General features: G+C 37.5%; 1 pseudogene across 1 annotated transcript; it reads right to left on the bottom strand.

The window, feature by feature from the left end:
• Positions 1–1589: 1589 nt before the first annotated feature.
• Positions 1590–14772, bottom strand: LOC144651427 (uncharacterized; annotated as a pseudogene). Its single transcript, XR_013570314.1, has 15 exons — positions 14491–14772; positions 10057–10205; positions 9077–9328; positions 8326–8490; positions 7866–7979; positions 7406–7531; positions 7132–7228; positions 6641–6859; positions 5872–6248; positions 5490–5657; positions 4747–4857; positions 4328–4447; positions 3954–4044; positions 3515–3864; positions 1590–2779 (listed from the first exon to the last, which is right to left on the bottom strand). The product of XR_013570314.1 is annotated as an uncharacterized LOC144651427 (transcript).
• Positions 14773–22241: the final 7469 nt, after the last annotated feature.

Below are 22241 nucleotides of genomic sequence, written 5' to 3'. Positions count from 1 at the left end.
TTAATTTCAGTTTGTATCCGTTCAAGACAGTTACGAATAATTACGGCATAAAGCCTCAAACAACTTGTAATTTATCTTTCAGTTTGACTATAAAGTAACTCTAATCAGAAGAGATAGTGACTAAATTATTTTTTGTTGAAACTTGAAATAGCCTTGATACCATGCTTTATTCGTCAGGGATCAGGCCTTAAATTGCACTCGGAATTACGAAGTGATTTATAGGAGTTTCATTCTATACAAAATAGATTTAAATTTATGTAAGTCCAAAATGAATTTGTTTAAGGGGTCATTGCATGGCACCTTGTCGTATATTTATGGCCAGTTATTTAGTTTACATCAACAAGCTCAAGTTTTAAGTTCATGTACTGCCTCTATTTTGACTGCTCAATCCTAATGTGGTCACATCAGTTACTATGATACCAAACGAAATCGAGTTTCGGGGTTTTGCGGCGCGGTTAATTAAAAAACCTTAATTTAAACAGTTAAACGAGATACCCATTAAGGCCAGAATTAGATATGTAGACCTACAGAATTCACTGTAATCGCTAAAGTTAGTTGCCTAAAAAATAAAGGCCTAAAGACGAAACAAAAATTACTGTAAAGGTGAACATCATGTAATTACCATACGATTTTAATAGCTTTTACAGCAAAAATTAGACGTTTTAAATATAGGGAGCTAAAAAAGGCCGAAACTTCCGCTACTAAAGAGTTGTGTCTACTTCCTTATTCTTTTTTTTATCCGAATAGGTTAAACGCTGCAAGCGTTTTCGGTGAATAATTTTCATTCAGTAGGCAACTGAATACCGTGATGAACACATTTTTAAAAACCGTGAACTATCGAACTGGTTCCTTTGATCTAAATAACACTGCACTGCGTGAGGCGTAAAATTCTTAACGTGTTTTAAAAGCAATAAAACGTTTGTGACACATAAAAACCTAGCGCATTCGATATGACATACTTGTAAAGTTGAAAAGTTCTAAATTTTACAATACGGACTGATAAGACACCTGGACTGCTGAAGAATGAATGTCAACTACATGCTTTGTCAAAATATTGTGCAAAAGAAAGAAGTAACTTGGACCCACCCTAGTTTGGAAGGGAGGAAGGAGTAAGAAACGAAGGTTTAAAGTAGATGGATAATACTCGCAGAAACTCCAAAAATAATCATTTGCGTGTTCGTTAATTTCTTTCATGCTTAAAATCACGACTTTTACAATAAACCTGCACAACAACAACTTTATTACATTACAAAACGGAGTAGATAAATTTCATTATATTGATTATTTTTGTTGTAAAATAGAAAACTTTTGTTCAGTAAACAACAATCAAAGGCAGCAAGAATCCAGACCATTTCATGGAGCTTCTATGTTCATTAGAAATGCTGCAAAGTTTTACAATTGCCGAGATCAGATAAATATTCTCCTTACTGCTTCTGTAAATTTAACTTTATTCCCTTTAGGAGAATTTGGCTCTTAATCAAGACAACATTATTGCAAGCCTATCAATAAATTTGGCGGATAAACAATTTAATCAAATGAAAATACAACAACTTGAAGATAGGACTGCTTTATTAGTTCATTTGTGTCTGGTTGCCTACAGTTGTTCACGCAGCTGTCACTTTTCACATTTGTCATTAAATGGCACAGAGTTCCAAACGTTTCTACTCTGGCCACCAAGTGAAAGCCTCTAAACATATTAAACAGACATTTATAAACCTATGATTTCTTATTCTCGTTTTCATTTTTTTTCTTTTTGCCTTTCGTCCTACTAAAGATTGGTTAAGGAGGGTTTCATTTTTGTATTCCGTGCATTCCTACAAAGATACCCCACCGCTTGGCTATTACAAATACTGTGCTTGGTCAGCTCAGCTTTTGAAACTGAGAAGCTAATGTTAGTCTTAATGTTGGTTGTGCTTGTATATTAAACTACATCAAGAAAATAGTGTTTATGTTTCACAGCACTTCAGTTTCCCCAGTGTGTGATTTTTTGTAACTAATTTAAGCTGTAGTTAATGTTGATTGTGCTTGACGAGAAAACTATATCAAGGTGACAGTGTTCATGCTATGCCATAGCATTTCAGTTTTCCCAGTGTATGGTAACCTTGCTCACCGCTATCGCCTGTATCGCCAAACCTCAGCTGTTTAACTGGAAGGAGTGTCTTGTCAGTGAGGAGACCGCTGTCTTCACGCCATACATACTCTTGCTTATCACAGTTACAGCTATACCCTGAGGCTATGCATCAGTTGGTCATCCCGCATGCGCACTTACCACTTCCGGGTGATGCTCCACCCCAGTAAGTCATCTTAGTTGAATCACGTGACACCCAGAAGCCAACTCCGTTACTTAAGTGTGAACCAACGCATTCATACTTTATGAACTGTTCACAGTTTGAAGAGACTCTGGTGAGACTCGCCAGCTGAGACAGACTCGCTCCTGTGTAATGGATGTTACGTGAGTAACTACCCGAACCTTCATATCCCTGCACGTGGGTTCTGCTTTCACTGTCGTGACTTACCACTGTCACGCCAATTCCATTCTTGTCACTCATGTCACAGTAAACTGTAAATGGTGCTTGACCTCCCACGCCATCTGGATCAATGACGTAATTTCGGCTAACACTGCTGACGTATTTCCTGATCACAGAACAGGAACCATGATGGCAATACAAGCCATCTCCAATGTAACCTTGGTTACACTTGCACGAGTATGTTCCACGTTCATTTGTACAGCTGGCATGCTGATGACACTCATTTGTCTGTCTTTCGCATTCATTTAGGTCTGTTGAACAGACAGGATGAGTTACGTTTAAACTAAGATTAACAATAAATATAATCAAAGACGTGTGTTTATGTGTAACACGGCACAGAAAACCAAGGCTGGAAACGAGTCGAAGAAATTGATAACAGTAATTCTCCTTACTGATTGTCGTACATTTCCTTTAAAGTTAGTAGAGAGAAATTGGTGTTAGATCAAGACAATATCAACTGACAGTTTATCAACTAGTTGATGATTTCGTTAATTATCATCACCATTCTGTTTGTAGGGAGAAATTAGAGAATTAAAAGAGATAAATAACAATGTGTTAAATTTTCCAGTTTGTTTCTGAACGCTCCAACCTTATGCAATTATTGGGCAATTGTAAATAGTTTCAACCACAGTACGACTTATCAAACCTAGTGCCTATGCTTTCTATAAGCAAATTTTAATTTACACCCAGTCTTGAACTGGAGGAGCGATGGCTCTGGGAACGTAGCTTGATGGAATTTCGAAAGTCGTAGTCGTTCTCGATCTGGTATACTCGTACGCCGATCTGAGGGTCCCTATTGTTGTGTTAATATTAAAATCGTCTCTACCACGGCTTCTTCTATATTTTAAGCCTACCTTCTTCCGAAACACGAACGAAGGCAGCGTGATACAGCAAAGTTACTGTACCTCATTGATTTGAAATATTTAAACATTGTCTATTGTCTATGATTTCTAATTCGGCCAAATAAACACTGATTGACATCTTACCTTTCTTACAAGTGTACTGATGACAATCGCTGCAACGCACGTCATTCCACTCGTAGCCGTGTTGCACACCAAGTGCGTGAACACAATCTTCTCCTTTGAAATTATTTGGCTGATTTTGAGCCCAAGCCGTAAAGTTTCCTTCTCCTCGATCCGCCCAAGTGAAGTTGCCTTCCACAAATCGATCATTCAACCCCAGCCAAGAATTTGCACCATTGTGTCGATGCTGCAAGTACACATTTTCTTCATTGCTGTTGACATCAACAAGGAGAGAGTCTTCTTGTCGACATTTTTGCAATGCTGTGGTCCAGTTGGCACATGTTTAAAATAGTCCCATCCAGAATCACAGATATCTGCAAAAATAGCTGTTTGTGTTAATAGATGGAAGGGGTTGCTATATCAAGTTAACCGGTACAAAGTCAAAAATGTAGTATTTACTGACCTGTTAGGACGACATAGCTAACTGATACAGGATCATATCTTGTCTCGTACAATTCCTTGACGCAGGCTCTGAATCCAGAGGCGTTCATGTTCTGCAAATGTAAAGGTAACACTAAGTGACTGCTACCACTACAGCTACCACACCAACACCATCGCCACAACTTGCTGCTGCTACTACTGTTACTACTAAACTGCTACTGTAGATTTCCGCAGGGGGATCTGGGATACTGATAATTAAATTTATCGACGAGATTAAAAAAAAATATGTTAAAATGTTACCTTTTGTTTTGAATGTCTTTCGTTCAGTGTTATAATTATTATCGACAGCTTTATCCATAATTGTCAGTGTTCGTGTAAAATGAAACAAAGAACTACCTCAATCCATGTCGTGATGCCGTTATGAACTGGTGCCGAGTTTCCACTTGCTGTTGTGCTGTGATTGGCTGATACAAGAACTGATGGTGTTGTGTTATAACTTCGTGTAAACTGCACAAACTGTAATATAAACAAATAATTAAATCTCAATACATTGTTATTTTAGTGACTTTTATCTAACCACATTTTATTTATCTGTATAGAGGCTGAGTAAGTTCTTGCAAATGCGCGCCCTAATACGTTCAGTGCACTTTAGCATGCTATATAGGGAATTATTTCTGAGAACTTCATAATTTGTTTCCCAATAATAATACTTAGTCCGAGTTAATCAAAAGTAAACAACTGCACTGATAATTTTTTTTTCTCTATCTTCCACGCAGCCTGTTGATTTTTTTCATGCACTTTCTTGTAAACTTTACCTCACAGTAAGCGTTGTTATCTTCATCTGTTGGTGGGTTGGTGTTTGGAAACTTAACAGAGCCATGTTCAGTAAAGAGCGGCTTGTGTAGCTTAGAAAGCGCCAACCAGTTCTGCAAAACAGAAACAGAAATCCATTGTAAAAGTTTCTATATTTCCTTTGATCAAATATATAATTATGGTGCTGGCAACTCAAGTCGATCTAAACGTGATGTCTGGAGTTATTGTCATGCAATCAGTTTTTAGATTAAGTTTGTCAACCCACTAAAAGCGTCGCGTTGTTCTTCAATACCGTTTCTTACAAATTACAGTAACACCTGATAAGCTAATCCTAGATTAGCGCAAAGTTTCAGGGAGATTTTCTGTTTATATTTTTGCTTTTCTTCAGTTTTAAAGTTAAAGTTGATTGATCTCAAACTTAAACCAGAGAAACACATTGAGGGAGACCTCGTCCCACGTATGGACAATAAAATTGTATTGTATTGTATTGTATTGTTGTATGAGATGAATTAAAACCTCGATTTGTTCTTAAATCCTGGATTAGGTATAGTCGGCTTTAGAACAATCAGGTCATGCATTGCAACATTATGACGTCGAAGTGCTACAACCATATACATTTACAAGAAAGAGTTGAACAACAACTTGCGAAAGAGAGAGGTCAGAACGGGTTGTAGGTGGTTAAATGGTTAACTTTTCTCTTCACGTATAACTTTACTAAACTATTGGTCGTGATATAAGTACGTACCACACTAATATCTTCATGCTTTCCATCAAAGTTTTGCAATTCTCGGAGACAGACTTTAAATGAGTCCTTGGTTACATCCTCTGTCCAGATCAGCGCGGCATCATACTCCATTCCGGCCCTTAAATGTTCTGACGTCACGAGAACTACAGGTTCCTCCTTAAACTTGTCCTGCATTAAGAAACAATAGGATAGATGAAATAAAAAATTAAATGTCTTTTGGAAAACTTGCCTAGCGTTGCGTTGCTTTAAATTTTAATGGTTTAATATGCTGTTCGTCAACCATAACTTTCAAACAATGCACAGTCACTTAAATTAGATGTATATGTTGAATTTTTACATAAACATCTTAGAAAAAGAGAATAAAAAAAAAAAACAATCCAACCTTGGGAAAAGTCACATCTGCGCAATTTGTTCCAGACCACCATTTCTTGATCTTGATGTTTCCCGTCATTCCTTTGGGCGGTGCTCCCTGATACGCCAGCCAACCAACAGTCGCAAATGGATTGAAGTTCTTGCTCTTTCTCCCAGATTGCATTGCGCAAACTGTAAAATTTTTTGTATTGATATTTTCAGTCCAGGAAGTTATGGCGTCGTGGACAGTTTCAGTATCGTTCAGATTCATGTGATTGACTGTTATCTGTACACGAACTTGCTTGTCCGGATAAAACCGGTATGGCGGGAAAGCGACCGTCTTGCAGCTTGAATCAGACCACTTTGGAACACGAAGAAGTTCCACTCGACCACGCACGAATGGAAAACCTTTTAAGAAATTAAAAATGACTCATTTTAATCATTTGCTTTGGTTGTCAAAACTCGAGTTGCAAACATGATAAAAGAATTTTAAAAAAGAAAGTTGACATTTTCTGAACCATATCTTTTTCAAATCATCTTCAAATAGAACATTGTCTAAATCAGTGAACAAGCGATGGATAAGTTACAGATGACAAAACCTGCATTGAGTTTTTGAGTAAGGATGCGCGATACTCTTATAATTCCTCCCTCCGCTTAGAAAGAAAACGGGTATTCTCGAATTGTTAAAAGTGCAGAGGGCAACAGGCAGTGGGCTGATATCCTACCCAAGAGATAACAAAAATACTCCCAGTCGTTTTAAAATGCTACTTTTTTACTATTCAACAGACACCCTGACTTACCCTCACAGCTTCCTGGGTGATACACAAGATTATTCTCAAGTCCTCTACAGTAGTTCAACTTGTGCCAGCATTTGTTGTCGTATGTTGTACCATTCGCGGTGCACACTGGGTCCTGATAGGAAGGACAGTCTTCAAAACACACACAGCGAGCTTCATGGGCGCTGTAAGGTTTACAAACGCCAAATGAAGGACAATGTACGCCCAGACATGGATTGAGATCTGTAAAACAAAAGAGTATTGGTCATAAACCTAGTGTTACTTGTAACATTTTCAAGACTGGCTGCATAACAATTCGATTTTTACACGACTTTTACTTTTTAAACGAATTAATCTTAACACTGGAAGATAGGTGCCCAACTGAACATCATCAGTATTATTAACTCATTGTTAATTTGTAGATCACTACTACTTCCTTACAAGGTGATCAATTGATTAATAAATCTGGCTTAGTTTTAGCCAAGTTTTAGGTTATAAACAGCATAGTAACTAACCTCCAATTACAATAAAACTAACAGACAAAGGGTCGTGTTGGGCTCCCGTTCCACTCAGGTCTTTGACGCACATCCGCATGGATGTGAGTCCAACTTCCTAAAATGAAAATAAAATTTTAACTGAAGTATTGTGAGGTTTTATCATTGTTTTTATAAGGGTTTAGTTGTAATGCATTCCTTAAGGTTCAAAAGTGTCTCTTGGTTGTTAACGCGTAGGTGCTTAAAAGAGTAATGAGGGCCAAACTGCCATATATTCATGCAATAATTGACCTACCTCAACCCAGACCGTGATAATGTTGTGTTCTGGTAAAATGTAGTTTTTAACTTTACGATTGTAATAGTGATTGACAGACACAAGAACAACTGGCGATGTATAGAATGTTGTGTTGAACTGCACTTCCTGTGAACAGAAATAGACAAAAAAGGCGTCATTTGATTTAAAAGAAACGATACATAGTGCACAATATTTTCCTCTATGGTGAGATTTTACACCATAGTCTTGACACCCATATACCAACACGCTTATTAAAATCATTGGTTGAAAACATTAACGTGTTTGTTGGATATTACAATTGACAAAAGCTCAGTCATAATGCAAGGCTTATGAAAAAATTAAGCAAAATGTGTGAAGTGTTTATTGTTGTTAACTGAGTTGAAAAACGACCACGTGGTTGTTGTCCTGGCCTTTCTATATACAATGAAGTGATTGACACCTGCTTATCGAATACACTCACTTGACAGAAGCCATAGTTGTCTTCGGCTGTTGGATTCCCTGTGTTAGGGAAGAACGATTCTCCTGCCAGCGTAAAATTCAAATTAGAGCCGTTGCCACGGAAAGCAAACCAATCCTGGGGGGAAATAAAGAAAAAATGAAAAAAATACATGAAATGTAAAATATTCAATGAAAACCAAATGATGAACGAGACACAACGAGCCCTGGTGATAAACTAGCGGTATAAATTAATTCTAGCAAATTGTAAAATTGAAACTGAGATTCTTACTAAAAGATCTACTGTTCCACCAAAAACATTTGCTTAAAAGGCATCTTGTAGCATTTTAAGCTGCAGCAAAAAGAATTATTTTATAGTGGAGTGGTGTGTTAATTTCCATTCCAATGCAGCTCCCATGCATTCTAACATTTATTTAAAGTTAAATCTATACAACTCTCAAAAATGTCCAAATAATTTTACTCACCACAATTGCATCCTGGTGTTTCCCGTCGAACTGTAGAAACTCACGGATGCAAACTTCGAAGGAGCCGGGCTTCACATTCTCCAGCCAGATATACATGGCGTCATTAGGCTTTGTACTACGAGTGTACTTAGCTGAGACAAACACAGAAGGCTTTCCACCAAAACGCTGTATGGATTCAACAGAATTATATAAGAATTTATAATAATGAGAGTCAAAGATTTCAACTGATGTAGTTCTGTTATAAGCAGTGAAGGAAGAAATAGGAGCCCGCAAAATTACCGGTGCATGGTTTATTTTTGGCATGTTGACAGTAATAACAGAAAAAAAAGTAAAGATCGAATTAAAGCACTAAAACGTCCCTTTTCAATTGTATAACAAGGGTCAGTTTTGCTTGCACCTGCTCCCCTCTTCCCCCCCCCCCCCCCCTTTTTTTTTCTTCTTTTTTTAATTGTCCTTATAATCTGTCTTTTTTATAGTATTTTCTAATAGAACTGATGCTGGGAACAACTCAATGGAAAGGAATAAAAAGTAATTCGAAAGGGGTTACGAGAAATTTTGTTGCAATGAGTCGCTAAAAGGAGCATTTTTGTGCATTTATTTTCTACCTTACTCCAATACGTATTAGTTGAATTTTATTAAACATTAAGCTATCAAAACCGGCAGACGAAAGAAACACCATTTTACTCTTCTATCAAAAAGCCATACTGATTTATAAACAGTTTTCTCTCTTCTAAAGATATTGTTTTCTAACCTGTGAAAACGTTACTTTCTCGCATTTGCTTTCTGTTGTCCATATTCCATTAAAAGTAACACTACCATGTGTCATTTGTGGTTGATCTTGGAAAGCCAGCCAGTTGATGATTCCAGTTCCATTTGATCCAATGCCTGACTCACGTGAACACACCTCAAATCCACGTGTACTGACGGATTGAACCCACATAGCAGAAGGAGAGTGAACACGTGAAAACTCTTCACCATGGCTCAATGACACGTGCACTTGAACCTATAGGACGTAAAATAAAACTTACATTAGCAACACACATTTTATTTAGAAAAATTTCGGTGGTTTAAAACCCGAAAATCGCATGGCTGGCAACTAAACGTTTTACACTTGTATTTTCCATATCCTCTTTCGCGAAATGATTCCTAAACAAGCAACTGAATCCGCGCGTTAAAAACTGAGAACAGCTTTCAAAACATTTTCAAGTCTTGATGTGAACTGGGTATATATCTAGTTAGCAATTGAGTTTTTCCTGTACACAAGGACAAAATAAACAATTTTTATCCGAAGTTTAGTTAAGTCCCCTTATAAAGCAAAATCCTGCCTGCTTATTTCGCGTTAAAGCTATGCCCAATTCGATGAAAACACATTTTTTATCTTTCGATTCGCTTGATTCTGGCCTTCAGTGCATAAGGCAGCCAGTGTAAACAGTTGTTTTAGTTCTGGAATTGAAGAAGACAATTTTCAATTTCGGTAAACCTGCTGAGCCTTATATTTAGACGCAGTATGCACCACTATTTGAAAGCTAGAGATATCCAGGATGTTGAGGTTTCCTTCGCTGGACTCATATATTGCGGCATAGAAGATATATTTTCTTTTAAAAACTGGCAATTTCAGAAATAAAAAAACAGCATCAAATTGGACCAATCCAACTAGCCTATAAATTCTTTTTTATGCCAACTGTTTCAATATCAATTTGATTTTCAATTGTTCTGCACTAACACACAAACCTTTCCTGATCCACTGAACGCATGAGGAAATGCAACGTTTGTGCAAATAGGCAGTCGACAATTTATAGGAGGTGAACATCCACTGCTGCAGGTCCAGTCTTGAAAATTTCGTGACATATTGAGCTTGCCACTTTGCTGCAGAGAAATCCCTGTACAGACAAAACGTCAAACGTCTGTTGACTGAAATATTTACTGAGAAACATACATCAACGTAATTCGTTGTATAACTTAATACAACTTTAGTATATACTATAACATATTGATAGAATAATAAAGAATGTATGCAGGTGAAACACTTTTTATAAAAGTGCATTCTTGGTTAGGTTCAACTTCGTTCCCAAACAAAAAGCTACTGAAAATAGCTTGACCCCTTCTTTGGCTAACAAGAAAGCCTAAGGCGTTTAAATTTCATTTTGTTGTTGTTAAACAAGACGTGCGTTATGTTGATGAGTGACATCCAATATACGATACTCTGCTGTCAGTATTAAAGGTCAAAGGCAATTTGATCGCTTTTGAATACTTTGAAGGAAGAGATGTCAGAGTTGTTTTCTAAAACTCATAACATATAACGTGTCTCTTTCATTTATATCTCGTTCTGGTCATTTCGTACTACCCAGCAATTCTATTTTGCTCTGTGGTATAAGCGAGGATTCCTTGTTGAGTTAAATACATGAAAAACGCCTATGTAACGCACGGAAGTTTAATCCCTCTAGTGGGAAGCAAGGTTATGAACCAGAAGGCACCAGACAACACTCGGTTAATCAGTCATCTCACGGAAAAAAATCTGCAGCGTGCGATCTCTCCCTGATGGATGAACTCGTTTCTGTGACTTCCATACGAGTGTTTAAACAAACTGCCGCAAATAGCTATCCAGCAATGAGAAAACAACTTGAAAACAAATTCCACTGTAAAATGGATTTGTGGCTGACTAAGGCTAAACCATTTATATTCAGTTATCGAGCAAGGTAGATTCGTACGTGAGCAAGCAATAGCTTCAAATAAAATATCTCAAAGCCATTTGCAGTGATAAGTTTAACTTTGTCACGAAATGATACGTTTCAGTTGTGTTACGACAGTTTGGAAAAGACATGCGCAGTTTTAGGCTCCAGCCGCATTCTCGTTCCCAGAGCCCGCGTCCCCCTAGACCGGCGGGCTCTGGGAACGAGGATGCTCCAGCCGAAGATTTAGTTTGCAATTTTCCCGCGCTTTTAATTTAATACGCGGCACGCGTACCACTTAGACAGAATATACGATTGCGAAATTTTAGCCTGATCGTAGCTTACTTTATGACTTCCGCTTAACGAATTAAAAAAGACAAGCTGCTTGCATAGCGAGCAGTATTGAAATTGGACTGACACCAAAGAAAAATAATGCACAAATGAACTGTTCTTGAGAGGACTTAATGATACAAGTTAACATATAAGCCTAAAAAAAACATTCATAAGGAGCTAAAAAAAAGAATCCGCATTCTTGAAGTGTTCACTAATCCAACTAAATCCTTCAAGTATTTTCAGAGACTTAAGACCAGACAAAGGTTTTCTATTTTTGAATTCGCATGATGCGTTCTTGCACGTCCTTACAGATTTCACCTGATACTCTCACACACACAAACACAAAAGAAGCACTTCGACTCGTTTCCCTGGCTATGAAGTTCGAATCAAAACGTTCAAAATTAATCCAGTTACATCGAAAACACTCAAATGGGGAGAACGAACAGCTTTCTGCGAAAAGACTTCCGTTAACGTTACCTCAAGCCGTTACCTCATGCAATTTTCCCCATAAAGAATAATGTGATGAACTATTTCCATCGACAAAGACAAAAAAATTATTTGCAAATCCAGTCGATCTCAGAGGCGTGAATATAGTCATCACTAACGCAGCTGAAACAAAGTAATAATATCTAGATGCGCAACCTGTGACCTTTACCGCGTCAGAAGCTTAAGTAGGTTTGGTCTTCGAAAAAGGAATTTGTAGCTAGAAAGCGAAGTTAATCCCTGTACAGACAGAAAGTCAAACGTCTGTTAACTGAGATATTCACTGAAAATCGCACATCAAACTTAATAAAATTTTAATATATACTTCAACAAGAGGCTACCACAAGAGGCTCTTCCTTGAGGCATGGCATTCTCTAAGGGACCAGGACGCGGGGAATGAACATATAGACATTCCCGACATTTTCAAATCGCTAGTGTGACATTTAAAATCTCGCGCAGCGTGATTGCGCGCTTTCGCCATGACACGCGTGTTCTACGAGACACTCTCGCACGCGCGTGATGTAACCGCCGTTGCCTTTTTTCAAAACCGAGGAAGGCCGAAGATTCTCGACCGAAACGTCTTTTTAAGAGTTTCAAACAAACGTTGTTTAAAACGTTTGTTATTAGTCAGCGACAGACAAATATTTGTGTTATACTTCAATAACAGAGAATGTGTGCGGGTGAAACACGATTTTGAAAGGTGCAAGATTAGTTTAAAAAGCCAAATCAGTCATCTCTGTGACAGAAAAAACTGCAGCGTGCGATCATCCCTGATGGATTAACTCGTTTCTGTGACTTTTATAAAAGTGTTAAAACAGACTGCCGTAAATAGCTAGGAAACAACTTGAAAACAAATTCCACTGTTAAATGGATTTGCGACTGAATAAGGCTAAACCATTCATGTTTAGTTCTCAAGCAAAGCAGATTCGTACGTGAGCAAGCAAAAGCTTACAATAAAATATCTCACAGCTTTTTGTAGTGATACAAGTAAGTTTAACATTGTCACGACCTGATACATTTCAGATCTGTTGTTTTTTTGACAGTTTGGAAAGATCAAAAGACATGCGCAGTTTTAGGCTCCAGCCGAAGACTACGCTTGCAGTTTTCCCGCACTTTTAATTTAATACGCGGCACGCGACCCACTTAAAGAGAAAATAAGATTGCGAAATATTAGCCTGATCGTAGGTTACTCTGTGGCTTCCACTTAACGAGTTAAAAGACAAGTTCAAGCTACTTGCATGGCGCGCAGTGTTGAAATTGGACTGACACCAAAGAAAAACAATGCAAAACTTAACTGTCCTTGAGAGGGCTTAGTGATACACGTTTACATATAAGCCTCCAAAAAAAACATTTATAAGTAGCTGATTAAAGGATTCTACACTGAAGTATCCTCTAATCCAACAAAATCACTCAAAGATTTTCAGCGAGTTCAGGCCAGACAAAGGTTTTGTACTCACATGTGCGTTCTTGCACGTCCGATGAGATTTCACCCGTGATGCATGCACTTCGACTCGTTTATCTGGCTTTGACGTGCGATTCAAAACGTTCAACATTAATCCAGTTACCTCCAAAACACCCAAACGGGGAGCGAGAACATACAGTTTTCTGCAAAAATCGCCACCCCACCCTCGACCTCCTCATGCAGTTCCCCCTATAAACTGAAAATAATGTGATGAACTACTTGTTGAACGTTTCCTTAAATCTTAGATGTAAATTGTACATTGACAAAGACAAAACATATTTGCAAATCCAGCCGTTCTCAGACGCGAATAGTTAACTGTAACACAGCTGAAACAAAGTAATAAGATGCGCAACTTGTGACCTTTACTGCGTCAGAAACTTCAGTAGGTTTAGTCTTCGGAAAAGGAATTTTGTAGCTAGAAAGAAAAGTCAATGGATCGTGTCTTCTTTTCAACAATGCTCTTAGATCATTAACGTGATTTTTTCAACAATATCTTTCCAAGTCAAACTTCTCCTTTTACACGAGACTGTCGTGTGTTGTCAGTGAAGCGAAAATTGCCAGAGCTCTAGATCTTTAATAGAAATCGACCCATATAAATATAATATAATTTTATTTTGGAAAATGTTCTATGCTTCATGCAGAAAAACAAGCAAGCGGTCCCCTTTCCTTCGTCTAAAGGGGGCGTGTCGACTTCAGGCTGTTACAAATACGGTATGAAAATTTTGACAAAAAGTTGCACTCGCTGCCACTGTGTCGACAAAATATTAGATGCCTTATATTTTCTAAAGTAACGCTAATAAAATTGAATTGATAAAATGGCATTTTAGGTTTAGGAAACATTCTCAGCTCCCAACGATCGAAGAGCAAGATCTCTGCCCGTGCATGTCTTTGAAATACTCGTAACCTATTTAACAGCAGAGATCAGATTTGCCTAGTACCTGCGTATAAACTCCTCTCCTATTCTCTTTGCTTTGGCTTTCAGTAATTTAACAAAGTGCTTAAAAGCGTACAAACGTAAGCGAAAACATAATCAGTATAGATTTAAAACTTTCGAGGTATTTCTTAAAGGAGGCACAGCCCAAAATATAATACGCAAAACTCTTTTATGGTTGAAAAGAAGCAGTGAGATTATTTTAAAGAAAGGTTACATTGAGTGCTTCTTTGAAGTTCATATAAAGTACTTTTTTCCAGAACATGGATCACTGATAGCAGACTTACCATTTACTGTTAAAGTGAGACATCCCAGTATGGCCAAAAGCAGCAAAACTGAAGGCGAAGGTGGAAGATACATTGCCAAGCGCATCTTGACGAGTCAGAAGGTGCACTGTTCTCTGGGCCTGTCAGAGTCTTAATTTATATCTCTTCAAATGGGTCTCATACGTAAGCAGACATATTGCCTTTCTTAGCAAACACATTGTTTTCAACTGGATTTTTACAGGTCAGGTTAAAATCACACTGGAGATGTCAGGTTTCAAATTATATCACGAAGTGAGTAAGAATCGCTTGACTTCTGCAAAACGTCCAAGCCACTGTACAGCACGCACAGAACATCAAAAAGGGGTGCCTGTGGTTCATGTGAGAAAACGTGGGATTACTGTCAGCACACTTTGATCCAATTCAGTAAGAAAGTGAGGCAATTGACAATACCGAGCTATACCGTAGTTAAATTTTTATTCGAAGCTCTCGAAAGTGATTTCTGAATAGGCCACAGCTTTAATCGTTTCCGCAAAAGACCATAAGAGTACTTTGCTCTGCGTTCTAATTTAAGCTGAGGGCGGGCCGTGACTTTTAAATTCGTTTTTGTTTTCACACATGTCTGACCTGATAAAAAGGATCTCACTACTTTTAATGATTGCGGGAGCTTAAAGTCTACCTTGAAGCGGATTTATAGGCGCTAACTAATTCCAGCAGCTTTAAACACGAAATGACCAAGATTATTATCACAGAGGATTGTACATCAACGTACTTTCCCCTTCTAACTCTCTTCACGTAGTGAAAAGTACAATTAAGTCCCGGTCCAGTACTTGCGTTCCCATATCTGTTGCCTTTCTAGCTATTTCGCATATAAGACTAAACAGACAAAATGACTGGCATGTACTATTTGTTGAAATAAAAGGCTTATTTACTGAGTTCAAAGCTTATTTACAGGTCATGTTATACTAACTTTAGAGAACAATTCCAACAACAACTTTTTATCACGGAATTACCTTTACCGCTGAAAAATGCAAACGAATCACTTTTCGCTAGTACTTATCACATCCTTCATTCAAAACTACATCAAAACAATGGAAACTGTACAAAGTCTTCTTAGAAAATAATAATTGAACATTACAGTGACTCATGATATGGCGGTTTTTAATTGGACATTTGAATGGCGTTGCAGATCAGGGTTAATGTACGTAAAAGCTTATTAACAAGACATACAACTTACCATGAGCGCTAAAGGAAAGTCAAGCCCTGACAGATCTATTAATTTATCAAGGTATTTCATACATTCACAGCCAGGCTGGGCACGACACGTTCCATTTTTTTCCCGGCAGCTCGACAACAGTCAGTCGTGGCTTGGAAGTATCATTTCATCAGATGTGCATGAAAGCTAGCACAAGTCACGCTTAATTTTTCTTTTCTTATCCTGTATCCTCCCTTCGTTCCTTACGTTTGCTTTGTCTTACTTCCCTTCTGTTGTCTCATTGTTATTGTTTTAGCGTCCTGTTTGACATTAAGTCGTGAATAGAATTTAATTGTAAACACCACAGTCCAGGTTTACTGAGCCTAACAATTGCATGATAAGGAGTTTTACGAATTTAAGAAAACCATTTCGTGTTAAACTAACAGAATAAATGTCAAGGTAGAGACACCATGACGCGCCAAATTAAAATTGCTTTTATCAAATTAGGTCAATTTACATTAACGACCGTACTGTGCGTCGAGCTTTCTGTCTATCGAGTTTTAGCATAACCCAGTGACCGATATTGCGCGTTGGATATAAGATGGTAGATAGCCAGTGAGGCGCGTAGCTCCGAGTTTTGACTCGGTCGGTGAGGTTGTATAATGGGATTCTCAGTCCTCATTTTAATACGTTTTGCGAGAGTGTGAGCGAAGCGAGCTTGCAAGAAAGAGCGAATGAGAGACCGCGAAAAGGGTGAAAAACATTTCTTTTCTGGTCTATTTCCCCCCCCCCCCCCCCCCCCCACACACACACACACACACACCTCCCCCGATCAATTTTCCGCGATATTTTTTATTTATTTATTTATTTTTTGCCTAGCAGTGTCAACTTGGGAAGTTCGGGAACTCCGGGATCTGTTAGAGCAAACAAAATCTTCGGAGTACTATTGGAAGCAGCATGGCCGAATGGTTAGGGCGTCGGACTTGAAATCCGGAGGTCCCGGGTTTGAGTCCCGTTCTGACCACTGCCATGAGTTGTTTCATGGTACACGCGAGTTCAACTCCTCAGCCGCGCTTGTAAATAGCCCACTGGCTTGCCTCCTACCAGTTGGTATTTTTAACTTTGTAATGTTTAATTTGGAATGTTCAGTTGTATCTAATGTTTGAATGGTCGGCCCCAGTAGCATTTGTGCTAAATCGGTTACCGAGGGTAAACTTGGGTCCAACGTTAACTTTAATCTGTAGCCATAAAACATTTTGCAGTGCAACTCTATTTAAGACCAACAATGGACGCGATGCGAGATTACAGCATAACCAAAGAAAAGGATAATTATAAAGTAAAAACGCATACTTCTAAAACTCTTTTGGAAAAAACGGAATCTAAGCTTTGCAAAATTAATTGCTTTCAAAATTATACAGGTGGATAACAGTTTAACAAAAGGCTTCTTCACGATACTGTTAACACTTCAACGCTAATTAAAGTCTAATCGACAGCAAAACAACGGGTAGTGGTTAAGAGAAATGTTTTCTACGTCGGCTTTTCCATTTTTCTATTTTTTAATTATTCTCCCTACATTTACTTCCCTCACAAAACGAACCATAACTCCATCCTGTTGGTGACTAACACATAAATAAACGTTAGAATTAGCAATTATATGAGGAACACGAATTTGCTTTGAAAACTCGTACTCGTACTCAATCTCGTTCTCGCAGTCCAATCTAAAGGTCGCCTTTTTCAAACAGTTGTGTTATGTACCCAAATAACTTCAACATATCAATATTGTCACTACAAATACAAAACTTGTATTTTTTAGTACGAAGGTGATACTACTACATTAGAGGACTGTACATAACGAAGTCACCGTTTATGCTATGCCATAGCATTTCAGTTTTCCCAGTGTGTGGTAACCTTCCTCGCCGCTATCGCCTGTATCGCCAAACCTCAGCTGTTTAACTGGAAGATGTGTCTTGTCAGTGAGGAGACCGCTGTCTTCACGCCATACATACTCTTCCTTATCACAGTTACAAGCACCCCGGGAGTCAAGGCATGAGTTGGTCATCCCGCATGCGCACTTACCACTGCCAGGTGATGCTCCGCCCCAGTATGTCATCTGAGTTGAATCACGTGACACCCAAAAGCCATTTCCATTAGTTAAGCGTGAACCAACACACTCATACTTGATAAACTGTTCACAGTGTGAGGAGACTCTGGTGAGACTCGCAAGCTGAGACAGACTTGCTCCTGTGTAATGAATGTCACGTGTGTAACTACCTTTTGCTTCATATCCCTGCACCAAAAAGTTTCGGAGCTTTTACTGTTTATGTAAGTAACGGATATGAAGACTGCAGTAACAACGATCCGGAAAAACCGCTGAATGAACAGCCCAACATGTGCATAAGCACATGAAAGGTCTGAACAAACAGACAGAGCAGACGAAGGTCGAAAGTGCAGAAAACCATCTATAAGACTGACTGACTAGATGGTAAAGAAAAGTCCTAATAGTTATGTTTGTGTATGTAACAGACGCAATGACTGGCTAGTGATCCGTTGTCCTTATTTAATTTTATCGCTTACGTAAATTACCATTATTATAATATACCCCTCTGTAACAGACCTGGTGACACCTGATTTTCCACCAGGTTTTCAACACAAAATCGACCAGGGCAGTCAAAAATCCACCAGGTTGATTACTTTTGTTCACCAGGGAGGGTGTTGATATATTAAATCTAACCAATTATTGATGCAAACTCTGTGAGCCAGTATGCAATAAACTTAGCGGGGTTATCATGCACGATTTTTCGCACCGATGTTGTCTAAGGGCTGTAGATGACACCGTCGCTTTTTTTCGGCTTGTACGTAAACAACTGAAGTAACATAGAAACGGCAAACGGGCCGTTTTGAGATCCCCGTGAGTTCTTTGTATCGAACAGTGAATTACCGCCACTAGATCCGCAATGGGTCAAATTTAGCAAATAATTGTCGCAATGAGCCAACGAGTCGCCCTACTATTGACAGGGTTAGTTTACCCTTGGACTAGACTTGCCTACAAGTCGAGCTCAGCAAGCGCAAAGAGAGAAGAGCACACAGAGCGCGGAAACGAGAAACGAGAAGCGAACGACTTTTAAAAAGTCTACCCTTGGGCTTGAAGCAGTCGCCGGGGTTATATTCCTAAAAACCTCTGAAATTCTCGCATGCACGTTTTTGTCCATCAGGGCATCAAACAAGGCACGCAATGCATGCAGAGGCGATGACAAAGAAGAACAAATTCCGCCAATAACCTTATGATATAAGGTGATGGACTGACATCATCGCCGGAAAATGATTACACTTCCTTTTGATGCATGTTACTTTTCCAGGTCTTAGCAGGATTGCAGGCAGGATTTGAAACGACGGTTCTGAAATATGCAAACGACGAAACGACGGATCTGAAAGATGTAATCGTGTGAACGCCGAAGATGTAAGCTACTCGGGAGCTCTTCCGCTCACTTCGCTCGCGTAATCCTTCTCGAGAGCCTATTCACAGCCTAGCTACTCTAGGTCCTCCCTGGGAAATTTTGAAAAAAAATAGACAGGCTGAAATCACTTTTCGTGCGTTTTAAAGGGAGTTTCATATGCAAATAGGCACCTAAAAGTAAACTTAAAAAAACACGATTATTTCTAGACCTTTTTAGTTAAAATCAAAGCGTCTTATTTTTGGAAGGGAAACTGGACGCACTTCACCAGGCAATCAACTTTGCACTCGACGAATTACACCTGCCAAAACATACATTAACGACTACCAAATTCCTCAACTGCGCGTCGAAGGAGTAGTATAGGAGTTGGGGGTACGAGATCATAAAAATTTTTATTATCTCTTACATCCCCAACTCCTATACTACTCACAGCACTGGATTCAAAAATAGAATCAAAAATAGAATCAAAAAATAGAATCAAACATGGAATCAAAAATGAAATCAAAAATGAAATCAAAAATAGAATCAAAAATGAAACCAAACCTCGAAGCCAAACTGAAAACCAAAATGGAATCAAGTTTGAAAACCAAAATGAAAAAACCAAGCCTTAAAAACCAACCCTTGCTAAACCCTTTAATCAAAATAAAAAAATCTCTTATACTCTTTTTAAAATTTTGAAATCAAGGTGCGTTTAAAAATCTCTTATACTTGAAATCATAATGAAAATTATTGCTTTATATTATAATGCCCGTAAGCATAACTTGTTAAGCCATCATCAAGTATATACCGTTTATCATCAAAACAGCTCAGTGATATTTTATTAATCTCATAGCTTCCAAGTTGATGGCCTTGACTTCTGATGGTTTTCATAGTATGATGCATCTGTGTTTTATTGAATAAGGTCTCTTTGTAGTTTTCATGTGTGATATCTTTTTTGATAACGGATTTCTTGATTCCTTTGGCTGTCTTTCCTACTTGTAGATTGTCTTTAATATAAGAATACATTTTTGATCGCAGACCGATGAATTCTAAAATAGGAATAAAAGAAGCTTCATCTTTGAATTTACCAATGACTTTCTTGTTTGTTTTATCAAAGAATGGTGATTTTTCAGGGTAGTCACTGTTATCGAATTTCTCTTTATCATCAAAAAAGTCTTTATATACATCTTCAGCCTGAATTTCATAAGTTAAACTGTCTGTATCTGTGAATAGCAGTTTGGCTTTGTTTGCATACTTCTCTTTTATATAGTTATAATGGAAATCATACATTAGTGTTTTGCTTAAATCCAATATAGCCATTCCTACATATGAAGGTCGATTGAGGGTTAATGTTTCTTTGATTTTATGGACAGCTACTAAGTTTTCATTAAATATTTTGCTACTGACATATGTTGGTTTTGAAGCTAACTTTAATAATTTATTTTTATTAGTCACTAACCTAACGTCGACTCGCTTCCTCAAATTCTCCATGGTTTTGCCGTATACTGAATTATTCATCAATTTAAAAAAGTCTTTTTCAAAAGCGTTTTTAGAATTTTTACGTTTTTCGGTATTAAAATCGATGTATTGTTTTAACCATGGAGATTGATTGAATTCAAGCACTCTGTAAACTTTTTTTAGCTTTAATCCAAGATTTAAGTACAATCTAAGGTTTTTATAATGTAGTACATACTTTTCTCTGTTGTTTAAAGTTGGAATCAACTTATGAACTAATCCTGTTGATATATTGTATTTAGTTGCTATGTTTTTACAATAATTTGATAACATATCATTAGTTACTTTAACTTTTTCTGGCCCCAGTGGGTATGAATTATGAAGGTTATGTAGTTCATTAGGATACTCTAGATCAACTTCTAAAATTAAACCCTTATTAGAATCTTCTTTGTACTTAGCTAAGTTTGTTTCATCTATCTGTTTTTGTGTTAACCATCTAAATCCACCTGTTGGTAAATATTGACTCATAGCCCAACCATAGAGATTATTAGCATCAAGATACATGATATACTTTGAGGCTGAATTTTCATCATATTCTTTCATATATTTATTGTTTGCTTTACCATATCGATTGGCTATATAACTAATACCTCCTCTCATTCCTTTTTCAATGAATTGGTACATATCAATGTCTGTCATAAGCTCTAGTTTGATATCTGTCATTTTAAGCATTGAATCCCAAGACAAGCTGGGACTGCTAAAATAATGGCATGGATCTAGCTTATAATACTTAAGACAGGTCTTGCGGAAGCTTTCAAATACATCAGCAAGTAAAAGTACATCGCTTTTAAGATATAAATTGTGATATTCACCCATATTTTTGATCTTAAACGTTTTCCACACATTTTTAGCATGCTTATAGTCATCATCTGATATATGCTCATCATTTAATATACTGTAAAAGTCTTCTTTTTTGGGTAGTTTTTCATTAAATTTGTCAAAGCTATCCATATAGTCATACGAATATATTCCTTTTCTTGACATCAGATTGAGTTGCTTACTCTCGAATATTTCAGAAGTATATTTTAGGGATTCCTTAGGTAGATTACTAACCAGCTTCTCAAGACTTGAACTCATAAACTGAAAACTATCTAGAAAGGTTAAATGATTACCGAGCATGAAGGCCATATATTTTTCTGTATTATTTGGTATAGCATTGATATTCATTTCTTTAATTTCTCCCTTTTTATTTTTGTATGTATGATTTTTTACAATTTTTCCTATCTCTTGCATTATGAAATGGCTGTCATAACCTCTTAAGTTGTGAAAAATTACTGGAATTTTTATTTTATCGGGTTCTATTCTTAATTTCAGATTGCATTCTGTATGAGCGCTCCCTCTGTATTTGCTAGTAATATGACAATGGTCTCTAACCCGAATATCTTCATCTATGTATTTTATATCACAGATATGACATGCTTCTGCTTTTTGAAATTCATTTTCATCATCTTTAGTCATCTTTAATGGTTTCTTGAAGTATTTTTTCATTGTATTTTTACAATATTTAACTTCTTCTAGCATCTTTTCCATGAATTTGTAAACAGCTTTTTCTCCTCTATATATTTGTATCGGTTTGGAATATTTATCATTATAGCAACAAACAACCTTATAACCATATCCACAGTCAGTATGCT

The sequence above is a fragment of the Oculina patagonica genome, chromosome 4 (genome assembly GCF_052425735.1).
Source record: "Oculina patagonica isolate OP01 chromosome 4, crgOcupat, whole genome shotgun sequence".
Classification (NCBI taxonomy): domain Eukaryota; kingdom Metazoa; phylum Cnidaria; class Anthozoa; order Scleractinia; family Oculinidae; genus Oculina; species Oculina patagonica.
This window is presented reverse-complemented; position numbering and strand designations above follow the sequence as displayed.